The sequence below is a fragment of the Sphaeramia orbicularis genome, chromosome 9, assembly GCF_902148855.1.
Source record: "Sphaeramia orbicularis chromosome 9, fSphaOr1.1, whole genome shotgun sequence".
Taxonomy (NCBI): domain Eukaryota; kingdom Metazoa; phylum Chordata; class Actinopteri; order Kurtiformes; family Apogonidae; genus Sphaeramia; species Sphaeramia orbicularis.
This window is the reverse complement of record NC_043965.1, coordinates 36,834,003-36,855,235: the sequence shown is the minus strand read 5'-3', so window position 1 is coordinate 36,855,235 and position 21,233 is coordinate 36,834,003. Positions and strand designations below refer to the sequence as shown.

General features: G+C 38.8%; 1 long non-coding RNA gene across 2 annotated transcripts in view; it reads right to left on the bottom strand.

Annotated features, from left to right (window-relative positions):
• The window catches only part of LOC115426441 (uncharacterized), a 39,006-nt gene that overhangs the window by 15,592 nt on the left and 2,181 nt on the right, over positions 1 to 21,233 (bottom strand). The window contains exons 1-2 of one of the 2 annotated variants that reach the window (XR_003936343.1): positions 10,738 to 11,309; positions 9,111 to 9,222 (exon numbers count right to left, since the gene is read on the bottom strand). This is a non-coding gene — a long non-coding RNA (uncharacterized LOC115426441). Of the gene's footprint in view, positions 1 to 9,110; positions 9,223 to 10,737; positions 11,310 to 21,233 lie in introns of those variants that run through there. The other variant, XR_003936344.1, reaches the window with a different exon arrangement.

The following is a 21,233-nucleotide window of genomic DNA, read 5'->3' as shown; positions in this document are numbered from 1 at the left end:
AGAAAATAACTTAAATTAGCAATTAGTGAAGTAACTATACGCCTTTTTGATCAGTATGTATCATATATGACACACAGTGCACAGACACAGATTAGCATGGGGCCCCTATGCTCGTGGGGCCCACAGACAAGTTCCCATCTGGCCCATGCATTAAGCCGGCCCTGCACCTCACACCATTTTGATTTTAATTTTTATGTTTTTGCATGCTCTTATTTTCTGAACCTCAGTGATCACAGATGACTAATAGCTTCTTTCACCTCTATCTCTCTTTCAGACAGTCACCTTGCAGAGGAGATGACGCTGTTAGAGTCCTGTAAATCTTTTCTACCTCCCTGTGGGGCCGAGTCATAATTCACAGCAACACATACCACTGATATTCAGACTCCAGCCAGTGAGAGTTTGTCAAGACTGACAACTTCAACTTTATGGAAAAGATGATGCAATCGTTAAGGAACACTAAAACTGATAGCAAGGATTATGGAAATTATATGGAAATTAATTACTGTGGAGAGTTCAGTCAGAGTGATGCAACGTACAATGGAGTTAATTCAGGTTATTATCACATCAGTGGTAAATAAAATTATTCATGCAGGATAAAGTGTGTTATCAGTATCAGTTTAACGCTGCTGATGTTTCCCAAGGGCAGGGGTGCAAAGTGCACTGTACCAACAAAATTACTACAATCAACACATACCACGACCTTCTAGAGAGGATGTGAAGAGCGAAAAAAACAAAGATAAAGAAAGGGTAAGGGAAAGAGGAGTTACAAAAGGAAGAAATAGGTGAGAAGGGAGGAGAAGAAGGCGGAAGAGTGATAAATCATGGCTGTTCGCCACAGAGCTGTCAAAGTTGACGCATGACATTTATGTCGACTGCTATGGTCATAACCCTAATAATGGCTCTAGAAAGTGTACACTATTTGTAAAATGAAGCAGGGAAGGGACTATTGTTGAGTATGAGTGACAGTAAAGCAGCACACAATGCTTTGGAATAAGCCTGTAATCTGGGGTATCAGATTCTATGTGCCGGTAAAATGCCATGCGGACAGTGAATGGAGTCTTTGTCGAGGCTGCGGCTTACAGGCTCATTTGCATGCAGTGATAAACGTTGTTTACACTGGACATACAGCTCTGTGAAGTGGTAGGTAAACGCAGCAGGAATGATAGATTTACTGCTTCACATGGGAGCCAGACGGTTATGTAGTAAGCACACATACACTCACATAGCTGCACATACACACACACACAGACCAATTCATGCAACAGATATGCAAACACACATACTCAGACAGACCAGTCCATGCACAGGGATGTTACATACACACACAAACACAGGTACAAACAGACATGATTTATACTGAAACAGTATCCTTTCTCCTGGTGATAAATGCCCACTTCTTTCCACTGTGGCTGATTTTCATATTTCCAACATATCTATCAACATTACGCTCAAACAATGTTTATTTTCTCCATGTCCTTTTGATAAACACATAGATATAAGCTTAGAGTTCTTGTGTACGTAATGGTGGGTGGAGGGGAGGTATGGAGGTAAGTTGACCAGGTCCACTGCCCCTTTCCAAGATGAGGAATCTACTCTCTAAGCAGGCAGGGCAGGCAGCAGGGAGGGGGGTGGGGGCCATGAGGGGCCTCAGCTCCATTTAAGAAGAAACTGGTGATTTGTCTTCCTCAGGAGACGATGGGCAGGAGGCTGGCAGTGTGGCAATGGTGAGAGGTAGAGCAGGGGAGGACTGGGGGGGGTAGACAGGGCCAGCGATTTAAGGCAGTAAACGGGTTTCGGGTCAGTGGCGTTGCACAGTGGGCCAGTCACTCAGCTCCAGCGGTGGACAGGGTATAGAGAACATGATGGAGTCAAGGAGAGTGTGCAGGCAAGGGGGAAAGATGTTCACCCTCCACTGCCTACCCACCCCACCCCTTCAGGTCAGTGGAAATGGTAGCTCACCCCTCTATAAAATAAAGTCTCTTCAGTTCAAAGTCAAAGTTGGGTTTGTTTGTTTTGTGTCATTTTCACCATAATCTGCAGAAGACACTGCAGGAGGGCAAGCAAAGCTCTTTAATGTGACCAATCTTTCTCTGTCATTGCTGCTATTGAGCCGTAGTGAACTAAAGTCAGGGTTTGCACTCTTGACAGCCAAGGAGTCCAGAAACACCAGCTCACCACCAGCTGTTCTGCCCATAGTGTTGAGTGCATCCCTCTGTTGGTGGCAGGAATAATATTGAATTTCCCTGTTTCCCACAGAGACTGACAGAGTGATAGGACTTTGTGAGGTTCAGACATTTTTGTCATGCGCTGCCAGCTTAGCTACAGTATAGCCCAATAAATCAGCATGAGGATAAACACACTGAGTGCCTGACTGAAAAAGAACAACAGAAAAATCCATTCACTGTAAAGCAGTTTTCATGGGTGATGGTAAGATCAGTCCTGTCTCAATTAACAACACATAACAACACCTCCTTGACCACAACTCTTAGAACTTTGAAACAACTACATTATTACTTTTCGATATAAATTTTAGTTTACTTTGAATTTAAGCTGTTTATCTTAAATGTGGCCACTTTATTCATCAGGACAAAAATCTTTTTAACGATAACACAATAAGAGGGAGGAAATATGATACTGATCTCAAATAGCACAACCACTCCTCAATTAGCCAGCTGAGCTAATGCTAAGACTGCTACCTGCATGAGCATGAAGCTAAAACAGAAACAAGTTCAAGTTACACTATGGTGGTTGTACTGCCCATATCTGCATTAACATTAATGTGACAAGCATTCAATAAATCATGTCACCAATTATTTGGAGGGTTTTAAATGCAATTTCAGAGAAAAGGTTGATAAAACCCTAGTTCCCCTGTCTTAGCATTTTTAAGACTTGAAATATTGATTTGAAGTATTTTAATACCATGTAAGAACTCATTTTAAATGAGTAAATTATACTAATTTGTAATTATATAATTAAATGGAATAAGAACTGAAATACAAGTTTAAAGGCTATTTTTTCCTCCTGAATGTTGAAGAAATCAGACAGTAGTGGTTTCAAATGAGTATTTATGATTAGAATATGAAAGATGGAACATTTAAAACCATTATAATGATTAAAAATAATTCAAGTAATTGAGTAAAACTAGGTAAAATACATTCTAAAACATTCTCTAAGCACACATGACAGTGTAAACAAAATGAACCATGAAGACAAAATAAAAGTATTTCACTATATTTATTGCAATATAAAATAAAATATTATGACATTTGTAAATTATTATTTTGTAGCCAAGCCCCCTGTTTGGAATGAAACAGCTGAATTCAAAGGCCCCCAATATTTTTGTTAATATAGTATATTTTAATTTGTATCTGAAACAAATACCATTGATAGGTTGATTAAATGTTAATGGTTCATTTCTGATGTTTCTTGTCTTTTCTTGGCCAAATAAGGTCTTGAATTCATATCACCTACTGCACACTTGTTATTACTTTATTATTATTGTTGTTATGAAAATTTTTTGTCATTTTTAGTCACCTCAACAATGTTTTTTTTTTTTTTAATCTTTTTATTCTTGTATTGTATTTGATACATGTTGCTGTGTGCTGCTGTACATGTGAATTTCCTCCTTGGGGATCAATAAAGTACATCTTATCTTACATTTTATATTGTAAACCTCCATTTTCAGGTTGTATGTATACAGTGCATAACGCTTCCTCAAATAAACTATTTAAAATGTGGAACTTTTTCATGATGTTTATAGCTAAACAAAACAGATTCAGTAAAGGACTCATGAATTTTACTTGGATCAGCTGACTCAATAATGCACCAGATTTAGTAAAGATTGAGCGAATCCACTTAGAAAAATGCTGCTCGCTCACTGTCTCCTGACGTACGCTTTAACCACATGTGTGCAGATGCATTCACATGCACAGATGCATACACGCACAAACACACTTGACTTGACTTGATTTAGCCCGGTCTGACAGAAGCCTGATTGGTGTCTCTGTCTCTGGGTGGGCTGATTTAAAGTGTCCCTGAGGTCTCGTTCCAGGTAGGGAGACAGACGGGGGCCTGGAATCCCCCACTCACTCCCTCACTCACTTCCCTCACACCCACTCGTCCTGCAGCTCCCAGTGAGAAAACTCCACTGCCGCACACAAACCAGATTCCAGTTCATCCGCCCAGCATCCATGATTTCTCACACTGACCTAAACTGTCTGGGTCTTGAGGTTGCGTGGATTTTTCACCCCACCCCTCCTCCCCTTCTCTGTCCCGTCCCCAACGAGCCACACATTCCAGCAGCACCCGGGCTTATTATTGGAGAAAATTTATAGGGCCATTTATTTAACTGGATCTGAATGACATCGGTTCTGGATGAGTGGAGATAGGGCAAACTGCCGGGCCATGTGGTCCAGGGAAAACAGAGCAGGGGATAAATCAACTGACTCAGAGAGAGAGGGGGGGCAGATAGAGATTCAACAAAACACTGGAGAAGAGGGAGAAAAGATTGGGAGAAAATACCGTAAAATAAGGAGCTTGTATGATTTGTAGTAGGAATATAAAATGATATCTTCCTGAACAGTTGTCATGGCTGAACTGAAATGTTATGGAAGAAGCTGCTTTCAGGCGCCAATTGATCACTGACATTGTTTTCTAATGAGTATACTTAATGTTTGCTCACAGTAATCTTTGACTTTTGTGCGGAATAATATCTGTGCATGAGAGTTTTCTCACATTAATCTGCTAAGGGGAGAAACTTTCACCAAAAATCTGAATGTAAAGGGTGGACCTACCAGCAGGATTTGTGACATAACATGGACAATCAGAGCCAACATGGGCCAGTGTGATGTGGAAAACTAAAGCCAGTGAAAGTGGGCTTTTAGAGAAATACATCTAATTCCAAATTTCACAATGAGGAGATGGGAGCCAATAATAATGTTTAATGCTGACTTTTTTAAGGGAAAAACTTTAAACTCAACTATTAAATGCAGAATATTTTTATTATACCATGTAGCAGCAGGGGATGGTTGTGGATCATTTTGGTTTTTAACTATTATCACCGACCCTCATAACTTTAATGGCTTTGGCGGAGGACTAAAGAATTGGTTTTCAGATTGGGGAAAATTATTAGAAAGAGGCTTAGGGTCATTATTGTTCACACAAAGATAAAACATGACTTTCAGTGTTTCCATAAAATACAAAGCCAAAGTTGATGTGAATTTTGGGGATGTTTCAGAAAATTATATGCGTTTCCATGAACTTGTTTGGAATGTATAATCCAGGCTGTGTTGCATCAGCAGCAGGTGGCGCTGTGGGCTACTTTATATATGACTAATGAACAGTAGAAGAAGCAGAGCATTCTGTCCTGTTTTTCTTCTAAAATTAATGGGATGTTTTTTTTCACGGATGAGACAGAAGAATAATACAGTCTCCTCATCAGTCTCATCAGACCTTTCACACTGCAGAATATCTGTCAAAACACCCTAAACAGCTGATACACTGGTTTGTTTATCTTCAAGTGCAAGGGTTAAATGTTCAGTAAGTCTGAATTTTCTTTAAAAAAAGGCCTTTCCATTTCCTCATTGTGCATTAACTCTGTGGCCATAAACCAAAATGAAAAGATTTTGCCATTTCAGTGAACATGTTCCTGTGTGAAATTTCAACATGTTGTTAAATATATTTATGGTGTGTCCTTCTCATCTACCTCATATGTTGCAGATAATCCCAAAGTAGACGGTGTTAAAAGAGTGATATTTGCTTTTTTAAGTGGAAGTATGCATTTAAAACATTTCCCTGTGGTCTACATGAACTGTAAATGCTATGCTTGGGTCTGAATTCTTCATTAATTCAACTCCACAGGTCCATCTTCAACCCTATTTCTGACTAATGACACCAGAAAGGTTGTTTTGAGCGCTGGCCCTTTAAATGCAAATGAGCCACTTCACTTCACTCCAGGTTGTTGGCCATGCTGCTCTGTCATGTTCAGCCACTTGTGCTCGTTAATACAACTAACAACTGAACATTTTAGGTAATAGGCTTGAAGTTTGGACATATTTTCAGTATGGACTACAACCGCTGCTGCTGACAAACAGTTATGTCGTACTCGAAGAAATGTTCGTCGGAAGTCTTGACCTTATATGTGCAAATGTCATGATGTAGCTAGTTATAAAACTTAACAAATTAAGCAGGAATTGAAACAGGTTGTAGAAATCCACTTGATTTTTGCCAAAATGAATATAAAGATAGCTTTGCAGCACCTGGAGGGTTCAAATTCAAACTTTTTAAACTATTAGGGTCCAAATACATAAATAAATCAACCAAAGATTAATACAAGTGGGTTTAGCAAAATATGACCCCTTTAAGATTAAAAAAGTTATTTACAAAAATAGCTAAATATATTACAATAAAATTATCACACCATATAGTATCTTACTTCTTCCTTCTTTATCAGTTTCAGTCCCCAAACACAGTTACAGATATGAGTGATGTTTTAGACTACACACACACACACACACACACACAGATTTTAAAAAATGAGAAGAAAACAACTTCATCTACTCTTTTGTAGCTCCGAAGATGAGTGAAGATGAAAGATGTCTCTGGATAAAGAGCTGTATCACACATCAGTGCTGTCAACTTCTGTGACTTCGTAAGTGGGAAAAACACAAACTGCACAGACAAATAAAACAAGAGGAACTCTTCACTTCACATTTATCCTAGACACAGTTTGAGTGTGTGTTACCTGTATTCATCTCTGAAAGAGTCTCTCTTGTTTTCTTAAGAAGATAGAAACAATAAAAGAACACATTTTAGAAAAAAGTGAAAGACGATTGTGATAATTGTTATGTTTTTGTAGACAAACAACACATCCACCACATTAGTCTCTCACTTATTATTTTCTTATTTATCTAATGAATGACTGGTACAGTTTTGTCTCCCTGTAAAAGGTCACAGCATTCATTCAGCTCTCGAGGTTGTACATTTCTTGAAATATTACAGTATTAAAAACAAGTCGGGTAAAGGTTCATACTGTCTTACACATATAATTAATTCATTTATCAGACGGGGTTAGTTGTTTGCCTAAAAGAAACGTCACAGCAACATCATGTCGCGCTTCTGACGAAGTCTACAGGAAGTAGCGGAAACTGGTAAAGCAAACAACAACTACCCCTGTCTGATAAATGAATTACCTACATTAAGCATTAAAAACACTAATTAACAGTCAGCTAAGAACAGATATAAAGGATACATCAGAATATTACCTAAATCTACTAAAAAAAAGTGTGTCAAAATTTACTATTTACTATAAACTTTTTAAGATGTTACTACTTTCTGAGGTTTAAGGATAGAAACCAACATTTTAGAAAACAAAAATGACCACTTTTGTTTTTGTGATTGTACATAGTGTATAATTTGATGCTGAATTTGTATTTGTTTGCTGGGAACAATGCAGTCAATACAGTTCCAAGACAAATCAATGCTCTGCACAAAGATGCTGATTTCCATCCCTTGTTTCTCATTAGGTGTTTACTGGTCAAAACACGGTATTCGAAATCTCTCTGACAGGACATTTTAGAGACAATTTGACAGATTAGTGTTGCTAAATGACCCACATTTTTACTTTTAAATTCACTTTTGCTTTAGTTGGTCCATAAGGGATTATCCAAAACAAGAACTGCTTCATACTGAAATAAATGTTGGAATGACAATCAATTAAAGTTCGCTCTCTAACTGTGTTTTGACCCTTACAGATGTATACATACAATTAACACATACAGTTTGCATCCATAAAACCACAATATACAAGAACAATGAAACACATTTAACAAAATGTGCTACTGGTTGGTATTATGGCTACAGCTCTGACTTGCCTTTAGCCCTTAATCTTAGTTGTAAAAGTTCTGTACTTATTTTGATTTAACTGAGAAGACATGCCAGAGTTGCCAAGTCTTTTTTGGAAAAGTGGAATCAAATTTAGATCTGATGTCACCATTCTCTAGTTAAGAGGTTTAATACACTGTTGCACATGAATGTGGAATAAAATATTTTTACTCCTTCTCCTGAAATGATGACAATGTAATTTATTATTGATAAAGTATAACCTGGACTCAATATGTAATCGTTGCACTTTTCAAAGGTGATAAGTGACGTATATAAATAGGGATAAAAAGAGGAATGTGGTGTATTTTACAACACAAATCAGCCCTATAAAACACCTTGTGCGTTTCATCCATGACTGCATTAAGAGATTTCTCACATGCCAACATGTGACCCCTCGTTGTACTTTATGAATCAGGTGCTACCAAGTAATGTAGTCCCTCGACACCCATGTCATATTTTTCCACATTTACACTGGAATGAATGTGATGGTAAAGCCTTTAGGTAATCTGAGCCCTATTTACGCAACACACTAATGCAAACAATCCTACACACCCACACACACAGACACACACACACTCTGAACTAAGTGACTGACACTGACGGCTGTCACAAACCACTGGGGGGTGACGGGGGTGCAACTAGTAGGTGGAGGAGGAGATAATCTACATCCACAGCAAACTTTCTTCCATCCACACACATGTGCACATTCATGCATCATGGATCAGTAGCTGTGCACCAGTCAGATGACGATATCAAACCAGTTCTCACAAAACCTGCATGCAGCCGTTTAAACTTGGATGAAATGTATGAGAATAAATACTTCTTTTCAACTTGTTCAATAGTTTAGTACCCCATCTGGCCTAAAGGGGGTGCTGTAATATTTGTCTAAGCCACACCACATACAGTAACTTGATTGTGGATTTAGAAAATGAGGAGGAATGATGTATCACGTTGCTCAAGGGCGGAAGTTTTGTTTTCTTGTTTTGGATTTTCTGACATGTCTACAGAACATCAATCTGCTTGTCCACACAACATAACGGCCCACACATAAATCAAGGAGTTGTGGTAGCAAAGAAATATATATGCATACATGCAACCACACAAGTGTAGAGTAACAGTATAAGCGCACAACACAGCTGCATCATTCATGCACACACAATACATCTGTAAATGGAAGGGCTGTGTGATTGGGTCAGTAAGTGGGAAAAGGTGGAGTGTGGCGTTCTCACCATTGAAAACAGCAGCGGAGATCCCAGTGGACTGACTGCTGTTTACTCTTCTTATTTGGGCGAGGAGACGGCTTTCTGTCCCAGTGGTACAGCTGAATGCCATTTTGTGTTTCTGTTTGGTATAATCGGAAAACAGAATATACATGAAACTGCAAAACGTTTCATCACTCTCTGCTGGTTGAAAAATGGTTGAACAAAAGTGATGTTTTTTGTCAGTTTACAGTGGACAATAATCTTAGATAAAGTGGGAAACACTAGTACTGAGGGTGTCTGACTTCAGTTAACAAATCTGGAGGGTTTCACCATAATAACACTAAAGTGCAGCATCTAAGGGTTTCTTCAGAGCATAAAAATGAATTGAAATAGGGAAAAAACTGGAAGTTGTTGGCCATGTTCTGCTGTCATTTATAGCCATGATCATGATTATTTATCACACCTCATCAGTGTGAATATTTCTTTCACTTAATTCACTCCAACAATGAAGTATGAAAACAATCTGTGTTTTTTTTAGTAATACTGCAGCAATACTGGTCTAAAATTATATTTACATAAGTGATTCAGACTTCTTTGTCTGAATATCAACATCAATATCCAACCTCCAAAACACCATGACCAAACATACTGTTATTGCTATAAAAACATTTGCATTACTGAGCTTTGCTGAACAAAGGCGTCTTCCATAACATGTTAATATTTACTAAGCCCTTAGACTGAAGATAGTTTTTAGTTCTGAATAAATGCAGATTAATATTTTTTTTACCCTTGTTTAAATTGTTTGATAAAGCCTACATGTTAAACAGCTGTAACAACTAAGCCTTCACTTTGGTCCAACAGGAGACATTATTAACACTTTAACAAACAAGTCAGACTCAATGTGAATGTTACATTACTACAATACTACATTTGTTCAATTGTGCAAGTCTGGATCACTATATTACAATATATCCCTCAAACACCAAATGCATTAACTGATCTGAAATGTTTAATGACTTTTGAACCACCGACCCTGTTAACAAATGTAACAATTCAGGTAAAATGCAGCTTTCCAGCAACATCAGATATGACCCATTTGGACATTCAGAGGCTCCATAGTGAACATGGAAACACCATCACCTTCTGCAACATCGATTCACAAATAAACCCCATGTGCTTTGACACATGGCAGTGGTTGTTGACATTTGTTTTAACATTAATGATATATTTTGCTGAAAAGATGACTTTTGCTTTAGTTTTTTGTTTTGACATAATAATCTTTGAATTATCCTGGAGCTTTTACGATCATCTAAAAGGTTTGCAAATTAAATGTAGGAAAACAGGAGGTCTTTCACTGAAAAATGCAAAAGACTGAGAAAAAAAAAACCTGTCATAAATCACTGAGAAAATGTTAAATGTACAGAAAACTTCATTTGGAAGTCACAACAAAAACAGTTGTAGATCTTTGACGAATATTACCATGAAGTGAAATAATCCTTAGGATTACTCTGAGTTCCATTGATGCTGATCACTTTTAGTATACAACTATTTAATGAATAATTAAATAAAACTGAAACAATACAAACACATAAGGGGGAATAATAAATAATTAAGTCATGTCATTAAAAGAGTAGACAAAAAAGCAACAATGAACCTATATTTGTCCCATCTGAACAGTCCTTCAGAGGCCTGACCCAGGTGAGTCCAGCTGAAAGCATTCCTCCAGGTAGTCAGGACTTTGCAGGGCTTTGGGGGCAGCGGCTGCAGAGGGATGAGTCAGGGCGAAGTGTTGGAAGAAGGACTCACCACCCACGGAGATCGCCATGCTTTCTGCTCCTCTGAAGGTTGCATACCTGCTAATTTGCATCAGTAAACAAGCAGCTAACAACTTCAAAGTGCCAACACCAATGAGGCCTGACACGGGAATGGACTCATGTTTAAGCATGTGTGCAGGTGTATGTGTGTGTGCCAGCATTAATCTTCCAGCCTGTGCGCACACTGATTTTCACACTAACAGTTCTAGATGTGCATTTACGTAAGACTAGGACATTTTTGTGACTATGCTGGATTATGGCAAGCCCTTATTTTATTTATACTGATGCGCGATTCAATACAGTACCTTGAAAATGTCCCAAGACACAAGAATACCATTTTGAAATCATATTCAAACATTTTATAGCATCAACTAATAGAATCACATGCAGTAATATGCTTCACTCCAAACTACATCCCTATCAACTTTCAAAACATGTTTCAGTCAAGTTCTAGTGCGTATATCTGCAAACTAAAAATCCATCATTGTGAATGCATGTATATATGTTTCTTTAGAGAGGCTGCCACCCACGAAGACATGTCAGGTAAATATTTGGAGGGCGGGGGGCGGTGAAGTGTCCAGTGTCCAGAGAGGGCACATGCCATCTGAAGCTATCAATCCACTCCCCACAGAAACCTGATACAGATGGAGACACTCGATCCTGCATTAGGCATCTCACCCCAAACATCAACTTGAACCAAAAGGCCTCTAGCCAAATAACTCTACCATTAGGATGTGAGTAAGTATCATTCACGCACATATTCCTGTTTGTATGTGAAAAAGAAAAAAATAATCACATAAACTTGAAAGATGTGGATACTGACAACAAGAATTTGAGTAATTGTTTTCAGCTCTGGTAATTGCTGTGTGCATGTGTGTGTGTGCATGTAAGCATGTGTGCATTGGGGCCTGTTGTTGTCATATGTCATATGGACAGACGGGTGATGAAAGAGGCTTTTTCAGGTGTGTTGTCAATAAAAACAATGCAGTCTGAGGGTTAAACAGGGAAAAAGAAAAGAATGTCTTTGCTATTTGATTGCAGCATACATACCACATTCTTAAGGTGCAAAGAGATGCTTCACTTCCAGTTTACTAGATGCTCTTTCTCGCGGCGCGTCACACCACACAGAAAGTATAATACAGTCGAAGCCTCATCATCAGAGTCATCATTCTACCTTTTGCTGCACTGGTGAGATGATGCAGATTATGTCCTGGTACCCAAATGCCCACCTCTCCCCCTGCAGTGCCAGGTGCTCTTACACCAGAAAACCACAAAGGGGAGCTACTGCTTTTTGCAGCACCCTGTAACAGAGACATGCACACACTCACACATGCTTTTTACTGTAACAACCTGCGGCACAGTAAATCATACATCGGCACTCATACTGGAATCTAAAAAGGCACCGACTGGCCAGTGTTGAATTTTAAGCCATCTAGTTTTTTTCCCATAAATATTTGTCATACATTACATTACATAACGTGTCACCCTGGGCATCAAACCAGCCAAAGAGGACCCATAAATTCCAACTTGTTTTATTTATATAGCTCCAAAACACAACAAAAAATCATCTTAATGCCCTTAACATAATAAAGTTGCTACTGAAACATCCCAAATCATAAATACTGGACACTAGGTTCAGCACAGCATTAGGTATGTAAATGGTATATTCATTTATCCTAATCATTCATCTTATTTTGGTTACTAAATATGCTATGCACATAGTTAAGATTATGCCGCTTAAGGATTTTAAATTTCATATGGACTAAAACAATCAATTTTTTTTTTTTTTTTTAAACCTTCAGAAAAAGAAAAAAACACACACACAAACCAACAATATTTATATCCAACCCTCTTCCTCTTACTCATATGTAAACACAGCCCAGTATCTAGGACAATGATGTCAGATACGGTAAGAGACATACAACAAGTAAGAACATGTTCTAATAAATATCATTACATTCAGACCGGCTGAAATATGCCAGCCTGCAAGACACACTGTATGACTGCAGTTAAGATTAATGAGCTGAGAAATCAGACCCAAACACAAGGGTTATTTTTTTCCAGATCTAGTTCACTCCAGTGTTTAGGCCTCATCAGTGTGAGCTGCTGCAACACACATGACAAAAAAGATTGTGTGTTGCTCAAGTCATCTGTCAGAGGGCCCACCCATATTTTACTGAACAGGAGAGGATGATAGGGGCCTGTGGAAATATGGAGGAATGGGTGAGGTAGAGCTACATCAGGATAAATAAAGGTATTCAGCACTCAGGGAGAGACACTCGAGAAAGTGAAGAAACTCCGGAGTGTAGCGGCAAAAACGGAGCAATAAATAAATCACGACCCATCGACTCAGTGCTGTGTTGTGAAACCAGAGGTCTCTGAAAAATCAAATGTAATAGTTTATTTACAACGAAGGCAATTGCTAATGATGAAAATTTATCATTATTAGATTAAGTAAAATAGAAATTTGTACAGTGCTTTACATAATTACAAATGTATTTTTATTGATTTAAAGAAATACATAAATGTGTGCTATCTGTATTTGTGCTTTTATAATTCCTCAATGACACTTATGGTTTGGGCATTATAAAGTTACTCCAAAAGAAGGATTTTATTTGCACTTGTAAAAAAAAAAAAAAGTATTAATTATTAGTCTTATTGTTAGTGATTTGGTTTAGTGTATAAAATGTGGCTGGAATATTTTACATAAAGGGAAGAGAAATGGAAAAAAAAAAAACAAAAACATTATATATATATATATATATATATATATATATATATATATATATATATATATATAAAGATAAATGGAAATTTTCATCAGATCTTGATAATCAAATGGTCAGAACTACACAATATTAAAAGCAGAAAGAGTTATATTTTCAGTTTTAAACTGCAGCAAGTTTTATAATATTATTTTTAAAACTAATATAAGATAACAAACAGACCTTGAATAAAACCAAGAATGTAATAATCGGTGTGTTCTGATAATACTTATGAACAGCAATATTATCAACAAGATTTATTTTTTGACAATGAAATAATATTATTTATGCAAACAAAAACGCTTTTCAAAAATGGATAGATTTCACAAGAAAGTTGTGTGAGTTATTCAGCACAATAGGAGAGGGAACTATTTCATTATACAAGGGCCATGTAATCTCTGGACCCTTTGTTTTGCTTTGGCTCTCAAATGTTCCTCGCCACCTCCAGAGCTGGCTAATGGATGCAGATGGAGGAAGTGTTTGACATTATGGACACAGCAGTGCTTGTTTTAGAGAAGCTGGTCATGTGGTCTGCTTTAGCAGGCCACACAGTACCCCTTAATGTGACCCAGACCCCCCAGCCAACACCAGGGGGTTTGAGGGACTGTCCGCTCTGGGGGAACTGAGTGTCAGTTTAGCCCCCCAGTGAACACAAGTCAACATGCCTTAATCCCCCCATCACCTAAAGTTACACTTTTGGGGCTGCAATTAGCCATCCGGCCAAATCTCCCCACGCCCTACTGAGCTTTCTTTCTCCGATCACCGTCATGGAGCTCCGGGGCCGGGGCCAGAGCGGGGAGTTCTGTGCTGGGACCCAGAAGTGCTGGCTGTGCTGTCGGTTTCCATGGCACAGTGCCGGCCCGGCCACATGGTCCCTCATCTTTCACTGTCACCGCGCTGAAGAGGAAGAGATCAAAACAAACATGTGGTGGCAGGGAAGTGCCTGACATGATGAATCGCTGTAATCAGCATCAGACAGCTCAGTGCATCACTGGGATTGGTGGAGGCTACTTTTGATGGATTTTCCAACCATCTGAGTGACAAGATGCACAGAGCAGTATCTGTGACCTGAAGCAGAGGCCGAGGACCTGAGATATCTCCAAACCAAGCAAAACCGTTGCACGTTCAACGCTGAATGTAAACAGTTCCCGAGGTGGGGAAATATTTGCAACGTGGCAGCAGAGTTTTTGGTGGGCGCCATGTCCATTATCAGCTGACCTAGAGTCATGCCAATGGAGATGGGGGTGTAAATTCCAGGCGATGGGTATCAGCTCCATTTTCCACATTGTTTACCTCCTGTTTGACTTCCTGCTTCATCATCTTAGAAGAGGAGCACAGGAAGGCCTGATATTCCGCCCCTCAACCCAAATCTCTTGTACGCCCAAACAAAAAGCCACATTGTAGCTCATTTTCCTGTCTCCTCTGCAGCACATTTCCAGCCAGGGGTGTGGCATTGGCATTCCTCAAGGTCAGATCTCTGCACGCCTCTGATCCCCTAATTTCACTGTCTGGGGTTGGTGTGGGGGCCTCTTTCTCTCTAATGGACATGTTATCCACTTCCTGCTGCTGGTTAGAAGCGATCCTGATCCTGCTGTCACAGAATGAATTGCCATGTTAAAACCCCACTAAACACCTTCAGCGTTTCAAATTGGAGACGTACTGGAGGAGTCATCGTCTTACCGCCCCCCGAGGTCGGAGTTTTTCTTCAGATGGGCACAGAAAAGGGACACAACTTGAAGCAGGAAAATATGAAGAGGAGAGGGAAAGCGAAGAACAAGGTGCATTCGCAGACCAGAGTTATTCTAAAAGGAATTCAGTCAGCTCAGTTTTTGGAAGAAAAGTAGCAGACTTTGGCCACCCCATAGACTTATACTTTAAATCCATTAAGTTCTAACAGAGAACTTATGTAACTAATGGGATGTGACCACATGCACTCAGAAACATAGTGGGGACTGACTGATGGCTAATGCTGATCTTTAGTCATTAAGGTTTGGAAGCTCACTGTCAAAGCAAATAAAGACAGTACAAATCATTCATATTTAGTGTATGTTTCAAACTTAATACTTAATCTATAACTGGGATGTTATAGATTATAAATACTAGTAAACAGATGCATTTAATTCCATGCTGACATGTTATTAAGCATTATGTAGAATCACATAGTGCTCTGAGTGGTAAAGACAGAGGGATACAGCTGCATCAGAGATAAAGCTTGCAACTTTAAAATTGGATTAAAAATATACTGATAATAATCGTGTCAAAATGCTGACTATCTGATCCAATAATCCACCATAGCTGATGATCAGTCCCCATTGCACATTCATACTCAGTGGTCTGGTCTGAACTGGTCTTTGACTGGAGGTCTGACGTTCAAGTTCACCAAAGCAGTGTCTGGAAAAGACAGGATGACTGAGGAAGGACAGATGGAGAGAGCGATCTGGGGATGGAAGATGTGGGGGGGTTGAGGGGACATGAGGTGGTGTTGGAAAAGGGGGGGGTCTCAGCCTTCGAGCCTCCTCTGCCAGAAACAACAAGCAGGCCTTCTCATATTCAAATAAATACCAAGCTGGAGGGGAGCAGGGAGGGGCGGCAGATAAGGAGGAGGTAAAGGGCGAGAGTCGGGCTGGAGGATGGCTTCTCTGCTACACTGAAGCCTATTTAGGATCATAGGCCAGACAGAGAAGAGCAAAGCAGGCAGTGATTGATTTATAATGAGCGTTGACTCTGCCCTTGCGTTTAATATCAGGCTTAAGACGTATTAGAGAGACAAAGGCCGCAGATCCTGCTCTGGGAGAAGAAAGGCCTTAATTAATTTGGGGAGATCACGGAGGCCCCGGGCCCACATCATCGGTTCTTTGTGGCAGGAATGCCAGCTATTTACCGGCGCTCCAATAGGACTGCGGGGAGAGGCGAGGTGATGACGACTGGGGCCGCAGTGCAACAGATAGGAAAAGGATACTTTTCAAAAGCTAAAAGCTTCCCAGTTTTAAAACAAAGACAGGAGGGAAAGAGAAGAAGTGATTTTGAAAAGAGATCTGACCCCCCCTCCCTCCATCCCACTCTACCACCACCCTTCCTATGTTCTACGCAGACATTCCACACTGTTTTTACTCTTCATACCTTCATGGGAACTGATAAGAAATATTCACAATATTTAAAGATTAATACCACAAGTACTGTAGCTCCTGTACATACAAGCACATGCATTGTCTGATTAAAAGAAATATTTATTTTAATGATCACAATAAGAACACGTAAGTCCAGCAGAACTTTAGTGTCATCTTGTTGTAGTTACCGAGTACTACTATTTTGTTGACTGTTTTACGTGCTGCTCCAGGTATAAAAGAACTATGAACGCTAAAGCCAGAGGATGACATGCCATGAGTGGACCGCACTGAGCCCACTGTAGGGCACACTTGGCAGATGTCTGGTCTATTTGTTAACTCTGTAACAACATGCGATGAGAGGACTTTCCACCCCGAAATAAATAAAAAGCAGCAACACGGACAACTGCAACGAGGAGGCAGAAAATGAAAGCATGTTTTGCTTTCTTTGCCTTTTTATTTCTTCATGTTTTGCATCTTGGACAAACACTAAAACTGTTAAATTTGAAGATCCTGTAAGCACCAAAATTATATCTATACAGTGTCATCAGTGTTTCTTTTTTAGGAGACACAAAGACAAAATGATCTCAGGTTGGTAATATTCAACTATGGATATATAGTGTTGTCTGTAAACTATAAAGCCTGTTTCCTTTTTAATTTTCTTAGAAATATTAGTTACTGTTTTCCACTGTTTAGTTGAAGTGTGTGGGAATATTGTAAAAGTTGGAATTGGCCAAACAGACCTTAGGGTATTTTGGCCAACCATTGTGTTCATTTCCATTGTGTTATAATGCACGTTCTTTTATGATGACCCCTAAAATACAAAGAGAAGAGGGATGAACAGGAAAGCCACATTTATATGCCAACAAGGAAATGACACAGAACTAATGGTTTTTCTGTTTATAATAAAGACGGAATTTCCCACGATAATAAATTATTTCAAAATGTACAGATAATTTAAGCATTAAAAGACCCAAAGAGTCTATCTGTGATTAATCATGCAGTCAATAATAAAAAAAATGCAAATAAATAATATAAATAAGCATAACATAAGGATCAACCACCTAGCCTATTTCAATATTGTTGAAATTACATGGATGCACAGTGGATAGTGAGCAGTAAGCTTATAATTTTAGGTTGTTTGAGCCTCTTAATTAATTGTGCTAATTTTCCTGTGAGAACATGCATTCTCGTGATATTTGATGTATTGTTATTATCTTTCCAAAGCAACTGAAGGATTAACTTTCTGCGGTGTTTTTACGCATGAGTGCAGGGCTATTGCTGTAGATGTGCAGACACCTGCATCAAAATGTGAAAGTACACTCCTATCAGTATTTAGTCTCTATCCCTCTGCTCAAGAAAAAAAGCTAACTTTAGCCATCCCTTTTCATATAATCGTGCAAAGAGTATTTACACAATAAAAACGGGCTTACACTCTATTGGTGCGACAATTTTGAAACTCATGCAACCCGGGGTGTGGAAAGAACCCCAGTCAACCACTCAGTGATAGATCGCAGAAATTCAATCACAAATAAGGAAAAGCAAATAGTGATAGACGTGGAATAAATATTCATCACTGTGGTAAAAATGTTTGGACGTTTTTACTGAAAAACTGCAATTAGTATTTGCGCTGATGTGGACGTTTCGTTCTAGCAGAGGAGGTACTTTTTTTTTTTTTTTTTAAATCGGGGGAGTGAATGAAAGCATTCACAATTTTATCCAACCGAAAAAAGGAGATTACTTGCACCTGCAAACTTATTGAGGCAAAAGAAACAACGCTTTTCAAAAGCAGCTGATGAGGGTAATATAGTACTATCTATACATTATTTACTGTTAATTAAAAAATATTACACTACTGTAAAAATATAAAATCGCACATCTCTATGACACAAGAATTTAGCAGAAAAATGACCATAAAACGCATGACAGTAAATAAATTGTACGCGTATTGATATAATTATAACCATGCGCATCAGTATTATCCTTGTTCATTTTTGATTGCCATGTATTCAGAAATGTTATTCGATTTTGTTTTTTGTTTTTTTGCCTCATAATAATCTCAACCTGGAGGTCCTTCTCGATAGCTGAGGATCGCTTCTGAATATTTCCTCCTTGCATCCCGTGGTGTATCCGTGCGTTTCCTAAAGCCCCGCGGAGACAGGGGACACCCCGGGCCCTCTGCTGTCAGCGGTCAACTGCTCACTTCCTCTGCTTCTTATTCAAGGATTTAGACTAATATTTAGACAGGATAGGGTTTTATACGTGGAGTGCGCCTCCATGGTCCCTACAGTTTCACTCACGCAACATGAATGTGAAAATCATTGTTTTTTCTTTTTTAATGGTAACATGTGATTTATTATCTGTTAAACGACGTGAGCGTGTAATTAATATTTTATCAGCTGTTTGCGGCAGAAACTCATTAAGTCGAACAGGCAGGGAATAAAAAATCTACTCGACTCACCAGTTCAACATCAGCTCAGATGTGATGGGGTTTTATTATATGTCAGAGAAGCGGGCCTGAAGGGATGACCCAATCACATCCCAGTTTAATAGAAAAACCCCAAAACGGGAGTCTTATGAGATCTGTGATATTTAATGATGCGTGGTCTGGAGTTTTTGGTTTGGTGATTTGTCATGTTACCACAACAAGACGCACAGGACCACACAGGAGTTGAATACAGGACGCCTCCGCTTCCCCTGTGAGAGACAACAGGAAGAAAACCGACTGTGTTGAGTTTGAGACTGAGTGGCTGTCACAGCATCGACAAGCCAAGCACAGTTAGGAAGAGTCATTTTATTTGGATGGTGTTAACGAACGACAAAAGTTTGGATGCGGATGTGCGTAAAGTGCGTAAAAGCGCGCGCTAGTTGGGAATGAAGATCCATAATGAAGCCTGACAGTTAATGTACAGCCTTCAGTGTGAAAGTTAAGCCTGGACATCCTTTCTTTAAAAATATTTATTTTAAAATTAGAAAAGTTTGAGGGGAAAAAAAGAGATATTTATTAGCTTTTAACCCTTAGCACTGAGCCACTATTAGGTTTTAAATCTGTGGTCTTTTTTAATCACTGTGTGTTGTCTTATTGTTTTATGCATTTTTACAGTATTTGATTAAACTGTTGCCATCTTATAATTTGATCACTTTTATAGATGTAAAGCACTTTGGTCTTCTTTATGTTGTTGTAAAGTGCTACATAAATAAACTTTGATTGATTGACTTAAAAACTATACAGCATTTTAAACTTAATACATACCCAAGAACATTTAATTTGTAGATGCATCAACTTCGAAAAAACAAAATAATAAATTGAAATAAGTAATTAAGGCGCACATGTGTTATCCTAATAGTGGACATTCACATAAATTCTTGTTGAAATTAATATTAAAACGACGTCGGATCAGGGAAACGTGTGAAAAAACTGGAAAAACCCCTGAAGCTGAATTAAAAGTTCTCCTCCTCTATGTTAATTTTTAGGCCATTTCCTGTAAATAGCTGGATTTTTAAAAAATAAATAAAACAGGACAGAATTTCCACACTGCCCGAAAAATAAATAAACAAATGAGTAAACGTGCAACTGTCCGGATTGATTAACAACAGCTAAAATCTGACTTTATGTCCATGAGTCAGTGAACAGAGAAACGGAGGAGTGTTGTTCAAGCCTCTAATCAGTGAGGACTGTTCACACACTTACTCACTTTGTCTAGTTGTCAGGGTTGGGCCGTGGGTTACAGTCATGGGACACGTCTACATCTTATGCAGCACTAGGATAAGACATTTCAAATGAAGAACATATTAAGGTGCTCTTAGTGTGTGTTTGCCACACACTTGATATGCTTCCACTTGCATAACAGGAGAAATTCAGCTTCCTTAAGTGATTTAATACTGATCAGTCCAGCTCAGCTCTTCTTCCAGAGAGTATTATAATATCAGGACTCGTAATTAATAGGCTCATTTGCTTTCGTTAGAAATTCTGCTGTGACTCGTGCGGCATCCTGCAGAAATTCATAAGGATATATACCCCCGTGAGTTTCACCTTTAAGTTGATCTTGGTGGGTTTTTAAGGGCACTGCTCAATGCCTCCGCTGTGTTTTGGCCGCTGCTGAGGCCTGCGAGCAAATTCCAACACAGTCTCTTCCCATTTTGATCTGCTCCTGTATTTTGTCTGTTATCACCTGAGTATTTACAAAGGAGGCTTCCGACTTGGCAATGATGAAGTGAGCCGGTATCGATGGCATCATATCTGATAAAAAAAAAAAAAAAAAAAAAAAAAAAACAGTCGGCATACACTGGGATGAATAACATAATACATCATCTGGGTCATGGTTTATATTGGTTTTGACTGCATTTGGATTGCTTCTGCAAATTGCGTAAAAACAATTCTCAAAATCTATCTATCTATCTATCTATCTATCTATCTATCTATCTATCTATCTATCTATCTATCTATCTATCTATCTATCTAAATAT